We start from the raw sequence: 15270 nt of genomic DNA, 5'->3' as shown, positions 1-15270 counted from the left end.
ATGACACTTTGGTGATCCGATCTGTCGAGGCGTGGACGCTGAGGGTGTGCTGTGGTATCTGCACCGACAGATGCTTCACCTCCTGTAAGCTGCGAGGTTTTTGTCCAGCACGTCTCACACATGCACGATTGGACTGAGACCCGGGAATCTGGACGCCGCCTTCTAACATCAGCTTTGAGGTTCTTGCTCCCTGACACCTGCAAACAGGAGCCACGATGCAGAGATAACCAGTGCATTCACTTCACCCGTCACTGTATCCACTCTAACAATAAATATAAATGAAACAAAAAAACCCACTGATGTCAGCAGCCTCCACCTGTCCGGAGAGGCTGGCCGACGCAGAGATGGCACCAAACCCCAAATTTCAGTCTGAGAATAACTCAGGAAGAGCTCCAGACCTGAACCAGAGCAGCACGGCTGCTGCTGGATTATGTAAAAGTGAGTGATCAGGTGACACTTGTGCAGAAAAGTCAAGAAGCTGCAAACAGGCTGTCAGGAGAAGTACTGATGAGCAGATATCGAGACGTTTAATAGGCCTACATCAAAGAGAGAAGATAAACATCAGCTGTGATCATTTCTCATGTCAGTATCAAATGAAGAGGATGATGAGGCACGAAACAGAAAACCTTTTCATCTTTTCGTGTATTTATTTTTAAAAAGAAAAACTAAATGGAGTCAAGCTGGGAGATTATTCCGCTCAGAGGAAGTTATTCCATTCCATGTCTCTATCCTGGACTGCCCCTGATTTTGTTTTGTTGTAAAGACTTTATCAGTTAATCAGCATCGATTCAGCCAGAGTTTAATAGTCAGAGGAACATCTCTAACAGGGACGTGAAGTTGGCTCTGAATGTGAGAATGTGAGGTCCTGGAAACAGCTGACAGAGAGGACGCCTGTGCAGGGGTCACCGAGGTGTGTTTGTAGCGGCCGGTGTTACTCGGGCTGCCTGTTTGAGTATTTCTGTAACTCCAGCACACAAAGTGAACTTGCCTGATGTTATAACTGCTTATTGGTCTTGACTCATATTTTTGACACTATAAAGTTCTTTTACAGGCACAACGAGCCAAAAAAGACAAGAAACTCAGAGGGAGAAATCAGAGAATATCAGAGCCAGGCAGAAGAAACCGATTTGGATCAGAGAGCAGGGTGTAGCTGAGCTGAGTCGTCTGGCTGCCAGATGCCAGCAGGCTGATGCAGACGGATGAGCGAGGCAGATTACTGAGGATCGGTGTTAAGGAGGTCGAGGGCTGCAGGAAGTGGGTTACAATCAGACAAACAGATCCTTTAATTGGTTATTTGGTCAAAGTGGAGCAGAAGCCGGGGCAGGTACGACTGGCTGCAGGCTGATTGGACGTCAGGTGCTGAGTGAGGGACTGAGCGAGATGGTAATAAGAAGAACACGGCATAAAGATAAAGACGTGATAAAGTATTCGAACATAAACCCAACAGTATTTAAACTGTTTTGTCGTACGGTGACCTCAGACAGACGGCAGGTTTCGGCACATTGTTGCTTGTTTTTCCCACATCAGTGTGTTTGTGAACAGGAAGTCCTTCGGGATTTAAATCCTGACAAAGAAAGATTTCTGTGAAAAAAGCAGTGAAACTCAAACACTAGAGGAAGTGCAGCTTTTGCTGCTTTACTTCTGCACCCTGGAGGTTGGTGCTCGGTAATCAAAGGCTAATTCAGCTGTGACACAGTCCCAGACTCGGTGCTCTTTGCAAGGATCCTTCCTTTCTCCACGAGCGCCACATCTGCACCACAAACACTGCTTCAATCATCTTCCTCAGGAGAATATTCCACACTAAACCGTCCTGTCATTTCCTGTTAGCAGAGTTTTATGTATGGAAAACCCATCAGGCAGGTTTGGCTGCAGTCGAGACAAACCTGCGTAACCGTCCTCTAGTAATTCACAGTGACATTTCTTATATAATCGCTGGAGGAGGACACAGGTTTGAAAGCATTGCTCTGTCAGAGTCCTTTGGAGCCGGTTTGTGACGGATGTTTGGATGACGGCGCTCGACTTTCCTTTCCACTCTTCTGTCTCCAGAAGTGCTGGATCTGCATCGTACTGCACGCCTGCTGTTATTCACTCTGACCCACAAACTGTCTGCAGCGGGGCTGAATAACTTTCAGCACTAACGGTCACGTCGAGGCCTCACCGGCCTGCTGTCTCTGCCCTCATTAATACTGATTATCAGACAGTTCACCCACACAGGCGCTCGGCCGCTCTCTGCGCTGCATTCCTCCCTATCGTGTGACGAAGCTCGGCTCATGCTGCAGTCACCGGAGGGCGCAGGTTTGTAGAATCGAGTGGATTTTAAAATCACAGTTGAGTCGAGCTGAAAAGCCAACGCTGTGAGAACATGTTTCAATTGTGTGAATGGATTAAATTCAGTTTTATTTATGGAGGTGAGGGACAGTATGGCTTCTCTTGCTTGTGGTCCTTAAGTAAATTACTGTAGTTAATTAGACGGACTTTTCCCAGCAGATCTGCCCAGATGTCCGTCTTCCATCCACCTGCTCCAGGTGTTTGTGCCCGAGTCTTCCCAGGAGCTTTGCTGTTGGGGCCGTTTGCCCCTGGTTGGATCTACAAAGCCAAATCAGTCCTGGGTGAGGGGCTAGCCTAAGCATAGCTCGCACGAAAGGTGATACTAGTCAGGCATCGAGTGATGCATGAACAAAACTGTGTTTCCCAGCACTTTCAGTTATTTTGGTCTCGGACTGAGTTCCATTTATTTTTGCTGATGTTCACCAGCTGCACAGCTGTCACACTGCAGCAGCACATGGTGCACACAGCTGTGGTCACTCATCGTGGGCATGAATGTCATTTTTTTTAATGATTTCTTTTTCAGGATTCATTTAGATGAGTTGGTTTCCTGGTACCGACCCGACTTTAAGTGTAGTCCATAAACTTTTGAAAAGACCTTCCAGAAGCTTAATGCTAAGCTGCTTTATCCAAAACCAGCTCTGATGTGTGTTTGGGGTCATTGTCCTGCTGGAACACCCGCCTGTGTCCAGCTGCTGATCTGAGGTGTAATTGCAGATTTTGGAGTCCGTCCTCCTTCATCACTCCAGAACCACGGCCCAGAGCGTGATGCTGCCACCGCCATGCGTCACAGCTGCAGTGTTCTCAGGGTTGAAAGCCTCACCTTTGCTCCTCCAATCAGCTCCATCTTTGTCTCGTCTGACCATCAAACTTTTGGCTCGTCCACGTGAGCTCGTTGATTTTGGAGCAGGAGCTTCTTTCTTAGTCAGTCCATGGAGATGTGAGACTGGCTTCACTGTGGAAGCGCCACTGTGACGGTGTGACAGTTTGGGTCTTCTTCCTTTCATAAAGTGGCACATCTGAATAACTTGTTCAGAAATGATTCACAGACCTTCACAACTTGTGGAAATGCGCAGTTCATCTTCTTAGAACGACTCCAAGAACCTCAGAGAAGATCCGAGTCCTTCCGACGAGTGCTGTCAAACAAATGCTTTTAATTTAAAGTGTCAACCACGATCACCTACGAGAAGTTAACCGACACCGTAGAACCTTCAGCTCCATTTATTAAAGATGAAAGTGAGTGTTTGTGAATATTTGAGCCTGTTTGTGTCACGGGTCTGGGTCCGTTGGAGGAGTTTCATGTTTTTGTTATTCCATGTTTGAGGTTATTATGTTTTGGTTTTAGTTTGCATCAGGGATTGTTTTCTTGTTCTCTTGTTGTGTTTATGATGATGATTATGATGTTTATTATTTGAGTTTCATGTTTAAGGATTTGTTCTCGGTTGTATCTCACGTTTGGTTTAGTTCAGGTTCCATGTGTCATTCTGTCTGTCTCTCAGTGTCAGGTCTGTGTCTTGGTGTGGTGTTCTCATTTCCTGTTTTATTGTGAAGGTCTGGGTCTCATGTGAGTGTGTTCAGTTTTACATTGATCATTCCCAGCTGTGTCCACCACCTGTGTGTAATTCCCCCGTGTTTCTCTGGGTGTATTTAAGTCATGTCCTCCGTCATTGTAGTTGCTGGGCCGTCTGTGTATTCCACCCTGCCTCATCTGTGTTTCTACCATGTCTCACCCGTGTGTTCTCCCTGCTGTCCGCCGTTAGTCTCTTCTGGTCGTTCTCGTTAAGGTTTGTGCTCTGTAGTTTAGTTGATCCCAGTATAGTTTAGTTCTAGCTCCATTTGCCGTTTGTATTTACTTTCATGTTCAATAAACCACCTTTACACCTTCACGACTGCCTGCATTTGGATCCTCCTTCATTTCCTCCACACGGCTCACCTCACTAGCCATGACAGTTTGCGTTTGACAGCAGAGAAATAAATTCAATTTCTTATACACACTTCTTGTTTTTCATTAAAGATGTATACTGTACAATCATTCCACCCTGGAAAGAGAAAACGTCAAAGAAATCATTCAAAGTAAGAATGTGAAATAAATTCACACAACCTTTAACTCTGCAGCGAGGTCACACAGCAGCAGTCTGCAGGCTTTCACCAGCTTGTCTTCATGAATATTCTCAGCTCTGTATCTGCCGTGGTCACAGAACAGTCCGAACATGGTGTAACAACAGACAACTCGCACATTACGTTCATCTGCAAGATTACATGCAAAGAAGAACGCAATACGGAGCCTCCATCCAGTGACGTCAGCGTGACGCAGCTATTTCCAAATATGACCCAAATATCTGCACAAAAACCTCACTGTGTGTGTTACTGTCAGCATGTTTGCACGAGGCACAGGCGGCGTCAGTGCGCTGAAAAGTGTCTGTCAGGTAAGTCGGGGGATCGCATCTTCTGCTCTGTGGCTCCAGAAGCAGCAAATCCTCCTGATAAAGCGCCCCTCCCTCACCTCCCTCACCTCCCAATTCAATTTAATTTAATTCAATTCAAATTCTTTATTGTCCAACAAGGGGAAATTAGTTTAGCAGCAGGATAAAAGTAAACAGAACAATAATATTAAATAATAATGACAATAATAGTGATAGAAAGTCACAGGACACTTGTTTGCCATTAAGGTGACAGGATGCAGTGGGGATAAAAGAAACCTGGAGTCTTTTAGTCTTCCTTGGAGGTACTCTACAACGGCGGCCGGAAGGCAACAACCAGGGTTTTAATAGTTTTGCAATTTTCATTAGTTTTTATTTTTATTTCGTTTTGACTTCAGATTTTCAATTTTATATCAGTTTTAATTAGTTTTTACCAATTGTTTGCTAGTTTAGTTTTTATTTTTTTTTTTGAATCCTTAGTTTCAGTTTAGTTTTGATTAGTTTCAGTTATAGTTTTAGTCGTGTTTGCAAAAATTAAGTCCAACAAAATCCCAGTTTCATCACATCAGTCATGCTCTTCTGCTCATCCTTGGGTATGTTGCTATTCCAGCTACCATACCCTGCACAGGTCGCCTGTCTGTCGCAGGGCTAACACGCAGAGACAGACAACTCACATTCCCACCTATGGGTTCTTTAAATAAATAAATAAATAAATAAATGAATAAATAAATAAATAAATAAATAAATTAGGGCAGATGAACAACCATTGATACCAGGCAACTATAAAATGTATATCTACGCCCCAATGAGACTATAAGTCTTGCAGCACCGGGTGTTCGTAATTTTGGTTCAAGTGAATTGATAAACTTTTTGAAGGCAATTGACTCACACAGTTATGTAGATGTCCCCGTCCTGTTGTCTCGGGATGCATCACGCTGCCTTGCCTGGGTTAGCTTCTGTTTCTGGGATGAGGGTTGAGTGTGCTCCCTTCTCAAGGTAAGCTAGGTTAGCCTTCTTGTGTGAGCTTTTCAAGTGCACTTTAAGGTTTGTGGGATTTTTTTCCCTTTAGAAATGTCCCTCATAATTTGTCTCTTTCCACTACAAGACACTTGCTTTATCCAAAACACAGTCATATTCAAAGTAATCCCAAATTGGACTCTGGCGCTTTCTCCTGACTTTTCCTGACATGATTCTGCGCGTGGGCGGAGCAGCAACACAGACGACTCGACTAACGTGCTGCCACCTGCTGGCATAATGAGACACAGCAAGAAAAAATCTGGAAACTAAACTTCATTTTCACCCTCGACTATTGTAGGACACGCACACATCAATGAAAACTAAACACATTTTTGCTATAAATTCAGTTAATTTTAGTTTTGTGAACACTCATTACAGTTTTAGTTAGTTTTCCTTTTTTTGTTTTTATTTTTATTTCCGTTAACGAAAATGTTTTTTCACTTCTACACAGCAAATTCAGCATGTCCAAATTAACACTGTCAGATTTGACTTCAACACTATTAAAGTGTCTATATGGGTCCACACCAGAGAGTGTTAATTTAACTCTTTTTGGAGAGTTGGTACGTTAACTCTGATTTAGTGTTAAACACCAAATCTGTCTGGAGTTGATAATTTAACACTTGGTGTTAAGAGTTTATATATTAACTCTCAAAGAGTATTTTAGTTTAACTACGTAAGAGTTATCTTCTAATTCATTCTAAAAAGCGGGAATTTTACTGTTCTGAACTTCTAGAAATTTCTTTTGGAAATAAACATTTACTAAAAAGACGCAATGGTTGTTGAAAAACATTTATTCTGAACTGTGCACCACAATTTCAAAACATTTTCTGAAAGATGTAACAGTATACATGTTCTCACTTTCATTAGAATTTTGTTTATCAAAAGGTCTGACATGGTAAATGCAAATAACAGCGCCCATGTGGTTTATGAGAACGACACACAGAGTGTTTCACTACAGACGCAGGAGGCTGATGACGCGGCTGAAGGAAGACTCTCCGGCTCGGTGATTCTGATTGGTCTCAGCGTGCCGGCGCCGTGATGCGTTCCTGACCTCAGACTGTTCATCCATCATCGGCCTGCAGCAGCTTTGGCGGCCTCAGCAGCAGGATTCAACGCTGCTGACGTGCTGATGAAGCTGAGGGGCGTTAATGCGCTCTGAGGGCATTAAAACGCCGGTGCTGAAGCAGGAACATTAGGCGTGCGGCGTCTGCGCCGGGCTTTACATCAGCGCTGGACTCTCACAGTGTCGTGCACAGTTTGCTCTCCGGCCTGAAAGCAGTACGATGCATAATAATAAATCTTCTCCCACTGATTTATGGATCAGCCGCTGAGCTGATGTTTTCATCGTTTGCATGTGAAATCAGGCGTCTTTCGGCTGTTTTTGACCAGAATGATCAATCTGAGGAAAATTCAGACCTTCGTGTTTTTGCATTAGTCATATGTGAGACTGCATGTTTCCAATATTCGGTTGCGTGTTTGACCTTTTCTGCTCTCAGAGCTTCAGCTCCTGTGGGACTGGCCACCTGCCCGGGCTGAAGACGATCGATGGATGGAAACTGTCCTTCTGTGAAATGCTCCTCTCTGCTCCACCTCTCCTCCCTCCTGTCTTGTAAACATAATATAATCTGCATGTGTCAATCAAATTACCTCCAGATCTCTCATTTTTCATGTGATTATTAAGTTATTCATCCATTTATTTTATAATACTTTATCAATACATATCAGCGATCAGAAAAACAAAATATTAATGCGCTGTCTCGTGATGTGAGAGGTGATGTCACGGGTCTGGATTATGATGAATTATTCTCTGTTGATCAAAGTAGGAAAAGGAGAATAAAATGAGAAGATGTCAGTGAGAAGTAAGACAAATAAAAGTCGTACAAACTCATTTTGTTTTAAACCCAAGGAGTAAAAGCAGGTTTTCAGACGGGTTTTGAAAGTGTCTGATGTGAAGGAGCAGTTTGTTCCACAGTTTAGGATCAGTCCCAGCAAAGACCTGGTCTCTGTGCTTTAATCTGGACCTCAGGACAGCTTTGACCTGCAGACCTGAGCGATCTTGCAGGAGTGTACCAATTCAAAACATCAGAAAGGTATGAGGGTGCTAACCCGTGCAACGCCTTAAAAACAAATAATTAAATCTTAAAATCAAATGGAAAACTAACTGGCAGCCAGTGTAATGATGCCAGTGTGGGAGATATATGTTCTTGCTTGCGTGTACCAGTTAGTAACTGTGCTGCAGCATTTTGGACCAGCTGCAGATGGCTAACTGATGGCAGGCTGACACCAGCTGTCCTCAACATGAAGAAGAAGGCTTTCAGGAGCAAAGTGAAGGAGGAGATGAAAGCAGCACAGCGGGAGGTGAAACGCTGCCTGAGGGAAGCAAAGGACACCTACAGGAGGAAGGTGGAGCAGAAGTTGGAGAGGAACAATATGAGGGAGGTCTGGAATGGTGTGAAAACCATCACAGGCCACAACACCAAGAAAAGCACAGTGGGGGGGACTGTGGAGAAGGCAAACGAACTCAACAACTTCTTCAACAGGTTTGACCAGCCCACAACCCCCCCACCCCCACCCTCACCTTCACTACAGAGTCCAATCCCCACTCTCCTGCCTCCCTCGCTTCCCCCCCTTCCTGACACCATGACACCCCCCTCCTCCAATCCCTCTCTCAGCAGCAAGACATCTCCCCCCCTCCCCTCCTCCCAAACATCTCCCAGTGTCACAGTGGATCAGGTCAGGAGACAACTGAGGAAGCTTCGCCCCAGAAAGGCAGCAGGCCCAGACAAGGTGTGTCCTAGGATGCTAAAGGCGTGTGCTGCTGAACTTGGGGAGCCGCTACAACGAGTCTTCAACCTCAGTCTGCGACTGGGGAGAGTGCCCGCCCTATGGAAGACATCCTGCATCGTCCCGGTCCCCAAAAAGAACCGGCCCAATGAGCTGAATGACTTCCGACCGGTGGCACTGACGTCACATCTTATGAAGACTCTAGAGCGGCTCTTCCTCAACCTCCTCCGACCACAGGTACAACATGCCCAGGACCCACTACAGTTTGCATACAAGGCGGGTGTCGGAGTGGAGGATGCCATCCTGTACCTCCTACACAGAGCCCACTCACACCTGGATGGGGGAAAAGGCACGGTCAGGATCCTGTTTCTTGACTTTTCCAGTGCCTTTAATACCATCCGGCCCTGTATGCTTCAGGAAAAACTGAACAGGATGGAGGTGGACCCCTGCCTGGTGGCTTGGATCTCCGACTACCTCACCGACAGACCACAGTACGTCAGGCTGAAGGACATCACGTCTGACACTGTGGTCAGCAGCACAGGAGCACCACAGGGAACTGTGCTGTCCCCTCTTCTCTTCACCCTGTACACCTCTGACTTCTGCTACAACTCTGAATTATGCCACATTCAGAAGTTTGCAGATGACACGGCCATCATGGGGTGTATCTGGGATGATCAGGAAGAGGAGTACAGAAGTCTGGTGAGGAACTTTGTCGCATGGAGTCACACAAACCACCTGCAACTCAACACCTCAAAGACTAAGGAACTGGTTGTGGACTTCGGGAGGTCCAGAGAAGGTCCACTGCCGGTTCAGATAGAGGGGGAGGAGGTGGAGGTGGTCAACAAGTACAAGTACCTCGGGCTGTGGGTGGACAATAAACTGGACTGGTCATGCAACACAGAGCACCTGTATAAAAAAGCCCAAAGCCGACTGTACTTCCTCAGGAGGCTGAGGTCTTTTAACATCTGCAGGAAGCTCCTGAGGATGTTTTACCAGTCAGTGGTTGCTGGAGTCCTTTTCTATGCTGTGGTGTGCTGGGGGAGCAGCACAGCAAAGAAGGACTCATCCAGGCTGGAGAAACTGATCAGGAGGGCTAGCTCTGTGGTCGGCATGAAGCTGGACACTCTGGTGACAGTGGCAGAGAAAAGGACATTAAAGAAACTGATGGACATTATGGACAATGCTGGGCATCCTCTGCACACGGCCATAAACAACCAGAAGAGTCTGTTCAGTGACAGGTTGCTTCTCCCAAAGACAAGAACTAACAGACTTAAAAACTCCTTTGTCCCACACGCCATCAGACTGTTTAACTCCTCCCTGGAGGGGAGAGGGAGGGGAAACAGGAGGACAAAGGAGGGGGGAACAACTAAGCTGTAGTGCCTCTGCACCTCACTGTACAATACTTTTGTAAATAGTCAACAGTGCAATAGACTCAATACTTGAAATGTGCAATTCACTTGTATTTTTATTTTATTCCTATTTATTCTATTTATCCCCTTTGTATATTTTATTTATATTTGTTTCTGTATTTATATATATATATGTGTGTGTGTGTGTGTGTGTGTGTGTGTGTGTGTGTGTGTGTGTGTGTATAACTCTGTAACTTCGGTCGTTGCTGTGCTTTTTTGGAAATCGAATTTCCCAGAGGAACCCACCCGAGGGATTAATAAAGTTCTATCTTATCTTATCTTATCTTATCTTATCTTATCTTATCTTATCAGAGTAAAGACAGCAGTCGAGGCATGAACAGCTCTCTCAGAGTCTCTGAAACATGGTTTCACTTTGCAAGTAGCCAAAGATGAAAGAAACTGGACTTGATTACAGCGTTAATCTGTTTATCAAACGTTAGATTAGAGCCAGAGATCACTCCTATGTTCCTCACAAAGGCTTTTTAAAGAAAATACATTTCTAAAGGGCCAAAGTTGCAGTGGTCACAGGGACCAAACACAATCACCTCAGTTTTCTGTTCATTTAAGCTAATAAAGTTTAAATGAACAGCACGGTGGCGCGGTGGTTAGCACTGTTGCCGCACAGCAAGAAGGTCCTGAGTTCAATTCCACCATCAGGCCGGGGTCTTTCTGTGTGGAGTTTGCATGTTCTCCCCGTGTTTGCGTGGGTTCTCTCCGGGTACTCCGGCTTCCTCCCACCGTCCAAAGACATGCAGCTTGTGGGGATAGGTTAATTGGATAATCCAAATTGTCACTAGGTGTGAATGTGAGTGCAAATGGTTGTTTGTCCCTGTGTGTTGGCCCTGCGACAGACTGGCGACCTGTCCAGGACATACCCCGCCTCTCGCCCTGTGACAGCTGGGATAGGCTCCAGCGCCCCCCGTGACCCTGAGAAGCGGAAGCGAATGGATGGAAGTTTAAATGTTCTCTTCTTCCATGTTTTCCAGTATTTGCTTTTCCCGTTCCTGTTTGTAATTTCGTTTCCGTGTTGAGTTACTTGTGTTTGCATCTACATCCTGTCGCCACACAGACGCCCGTCACACAGTCATCGTGGGTCACTGTTGGCTGTTAGCTGCAGGCTAACACCTGCAGACAGGTGTTGTGCTGCGTCGCTGCTGGATACAGAGCTGCTCCCACCTGCCTTTGCAGCATCACCTCCTTCATCATTCGCTTGTTATTTTCTTTGAGTCTTTTAATAATCCTCCTCTGCTCACACAAACCCGTCTGTGCAGTAAAATATGAACATAACAAAGTGCACGAGCCTCTAAACATCTTCTTTATGGCCGACTGACAGACGTGTCTCTGGGAAGCACAACAAAATGTAAGTGAGGATATTACTCAACATACACATCAATGAGAGGGAGAGCCAATCGGCGTGCTGCTGTTTAAGCGTGGTTTTCTGCCGCAGCGCGACAGATTTGTGGATATTTCCCCCTGTTTTTATAACATCGTTAAAACAATGAGTTTATTTTTCAGTTTGACGAGAAAGTGGCGAGCGGGAGTGAATCTGTCACGATGAACATGCTAGAAGCTCTCACAGTCTCTGATTCAGCATCCTGACTTTGTGAAGTCCTTTTCCGCCTCCTCTTCACCCACGCCTTCATCATTTTCCTTCAAAAAACTTCTTATGTCTGTCTTGAAGTGCTTTAGCTGGAAAGCCACCACATCAACCTGACGTGCAGCATCAATGACTGGTGAAGGCTGAGACGTTGCTCTGGGCTACAAAGAAATGAAACATGGTGTTGTAATAATCATTTGGTGCTTTAGAAGTGATTAGGCTCCAGCAGCTGAAAGCACTTTGCAGTGAGGGATGAGCTGAAGCTCAGCAGATGGAGATGGATGAGAGCGCGAGCTTCATGCATCAGCGCGGTGTTAACGAAGCGCTGGTGTTTGTGAATCACTCTGATGAAAGAGCTTCTCCTCGCGCCGTGTTGTGAATATAAAAAGGCATTGAGACGCCCCGTGGAGGGTTTGGATCGCCGAGGTCACCGAGAGGGGGCGGGGTTCAGTTTGCCCAACGGCTCGAGGGAAATGTGACATGTGTTGGGGTGAAGATAGCGAACCACTTTGGCCGGGGTGGGCGGAGCTCACGTAGAAACATAGAAACAGTAACGTCCTGGAGCTCGCTGCACAAACGTCATCACCATCATTATGTAACAGCACAGTAAGCCAATCAGCTGACATCCTAGCGCTGCACGTCTCAACCATAAAACAAACATTCAAATATCTGTTTCATCATCTGCACTTTATTACCGACACCGAGATTTTACGACATTTTTATACTTTATTTAGAAATACCAATCCATCATTTATGAGGATTTACATCAAGAACAAACAAGTTGTTTAGAAAGTCTGTAGGATTATGACAGAGACAAGCGAGCAGCAGCAGTCACAGGGTAACGTGGAAAGTACTGAAGCTTACTCATTTAAGGCTGAAGAGTTTAGTTGAGCTTTAGTCTAGTTTCTGTTTCTTCTTTGTCTCCTGATTTACGAGTCTTTCCCTGTGCAGTCTGTCATGTGTCGTCATGTAAATGGTAAATGGTCTGTATCTGTACAGAGCTTTACACACCCAGTCATCCACACATTCACACACTGGTGATGGCAGCTACGTTGTAGCCACAGCCACCCTGGGGCGCACTGACAGAGGCGAGGCTGCCGGACACTGGCGCCACCGGGCCCTCTGACCACCACCAGTAGGCAACGGGTGAAGTGTCTTGCCCAAGGACACAACGACCGAAACTGTCCAAGCTGGGGCTCGAACCGGCAACCTTCCAATTACAAGACGAACTGCCAACTCTTGAGCCACGATCGCCCGGAAGGGACAGCATGTCTACGTTCCACTATATTTCCTGTTTTATTTTGAAAGTCTTGTGTGTCCATGTTCAGTGTGTTTAGTTGTACTTCCCCTGCGGCGTTCAGGTGCATTTGTGTCAGCTGTGTTTCCAGGTGTTTCCACTTCCCTCATCACCCTCGGGTCCTTACCACAAACACACCTGCTACTCAGCCATGACAGTTATCACGCTACTTTAGGCTGCTCGCCTGTGCAAATGCGTCACCTGATAATGCAGGAAATTGTCTCCAGAGTATTTAAGAGTTTCTTTAGTTTACTCAGATAAAGTCAGGTGAACGGTGAAAGCACATCTCTGCAGATTACTGTGTTCATCTTTCCTTTGACCCTGACGAGTCTCTTCGTTCTTGCTGCAGAAAAACATCCCCGCAGCATGATGCTGCCACCACCGTGCTTCCCTGTTGGTGCCGTGATGAGCTCTGCCTGGTTTCCTTCAGACACGATGCTCGGCATTCAATCTCAGTCTCGTCACACCAGAATTTTGTTTCTCGCGCTCCGAGAGTCCTTCAGGTGGCTCTTGGTAAGCTCCAGGTGGGCTGTCATGTGTTTTTTTACTGAGGAGTGACTTCCATCTGACCACCCTACCAGACAGGCCTGATTGGTGGAGTACTGCAGAAATGATTGTTCTTCAAGAAGGTTCCCCTCTTTCTAAGGAGCGATGCTGGAGCTCGGTCAGAGTGGCCATCACCTCCCTGACTAAAGCCCTTATCTCTTATCCCCATTCTGGATGACGGAGGCCGCTGTGCTCACTGGGACCTTTTCTGTGCTCGATACAATCCTAAGTCGGAGGTCTACAGAAGTTATGTGCTGTCCTCGCCCTGAGTCTCTTGGTTTCACCAGCTAGACAGCGAGATAACGATGCTCCAATAACCAGACTTATTTTCCTTTTTGCGCTGATTTATTGAAGAATGGCCTCTGACCATTGCCTTCTCTTTGACCATCGTAAAACTGAAAGTACAAAATACTGTATTAGCTAACTAACATTGTAAACTAGCTTGTTACACTCTTACTGCAAGCTAACAAGATAAAACGTTCAAATGTACAAATTATCGTACCATTTTTACACAAAACAAAAGATAATAGTTATTTTATCGACACTCATACTTACAGACATATCTTGTCCAAGGCAACAACATTTTAAGGTCCGTATCAGCTTAGAACGATAACATTACGGTATCACTTTCCGCCATCTTTTATTTCTTCTTCACGTTCTCATTTTTTCCTTTCCCAAAGTAACCGAACCCAAAGCAGCCACTAGAGGGAGCTCTAGGGCAGCTTACAACTATAATATCCGATTTAAGTTATAAAAGGCAGAACAAGTTACCTTCTTCAGCTCTGAGACTTATTTCTTCGAGCTGTCACTAAAGCTCATGATCATCTTTGACACGGTCGTTCACAGTTCAAAGCTCCTTCTGGCTGGAATCAGAAAACTGTCCACAGGTGAAGCCTGAGACCACCGAGACCAGACCCAGAATGAGAAAGCATCCAGATTCTTTATCTCACTGGTTAGTTTATGTAATCACTAACCTAATGGAGCTCTGCCAATTGTCATCAGGACACTTGCAAAAGAACATTTTGTTCTTGAGATTCAAATGTTCCTGGCAAAATAAATTGTCTGTGTCAGAGGAGGAGTTCAAGTAAAGGCAAAATTTAACACCTTCAGTCACGACTTCTTTAATGATCTCAGCTCCCAAACTACTCACTGTTTAACCACCACTGTTAATCTGTGCTCGATACAATCCTGTGTCGGAGAACTACAGACAGCTCCTTGGACTTCATGGCTTGGTTTGTGCTCCAACATGCAGCTATGGGACCTTATACAGACAAGCCTGTGGCTTCCTAAATCTGTCCAATCAGCCAGATTTAGAAACATCCGACAGATGATCAGTGGAAACAGGATGCACCAAAGCTCATTTCTGAGCATCACGGTCTGTGAAAACTGTCTGGATTCCCTGCATTTCGCACAAACAACAGATGAAGAGCCTTTTGTTTGAGGTAATAGGTGGAGACGAATGTTCAGTCATCTGGAAAAAGTGAGATCGTGAATCACGATTAAAGTGCTTTTCTCATGTCTCTCTGTTCTTGTCCTCTAATCTTCTCAGCTCTTTAGTCACGGACACCTCAGAGTGACTCCACCTGTTCCTCCACCTTTCTGCTTTGATGGCATCCTGTTTACGTTTTCCGTGTTAGCATCCATCCTGTGAAGCGAGCGCTTGGCTGCGTTATCATCAGCTGTCAGCTCACGGCGTCAGCGGGTGTTTGATGTCTGCACCTCGTCAATGCTGATGATGGGACAAACCCACCTTTGTCTGAGGGTTACAGTCAAATCAGTGACTGGATGGAGAGCAGTTTATCTGAATTGACTCAGTGAGGGGCAGATTGCCGGAGAAATGCTGATTAATGTGCCGTTTCCATAACTGCTGCTGAA

General features: G+C 45.6%; 1 long non-coding RNA gene across 1 annotated transcript; it reads right to left on the bottom strand.

Moving 5' to 3' along the window:
* Window positions 1-12222: 12222 nt before the first annotated feature.
* LOC112435110 (uncharacterized) lies at window positions 12223-14616 on the bottom strand. The gene is made up of 2 exons (XR_013099611.1): window positions 13951-14616; window positions 12223-13790 (listed from the first exon to the last, which is right to left on the bottom strand). It is a non-coding gene; the product is annotated as an uncharacterized LOC112435110 (long non-coding RNA).
* Between the last annotated feature and the right edge of the window lie 654 nt (window positions 14617-15270).

The sequence above is a fragment of the Maylandia zebra genome, linkage group LG7 (assembly GCF_041146795.1).
Source record: "Maylandia zebra isolate NMK-2024a linkage group LG7, Mzebra_GT3a, whole genome shotgun sequence".
Taxonomy (NCBI): domain Eukaryota; kingdom Metazoa; phylum Chordata; class Actinopteri; order Cichliformes; family Cichlidae; genus Maylandia; species Maylandia zebra.
The sequence above is the reverse complement of the archived record's forward strand: the minus strand, read 5'-3'. Positions and strand labels throughout refer to the sequence as shown.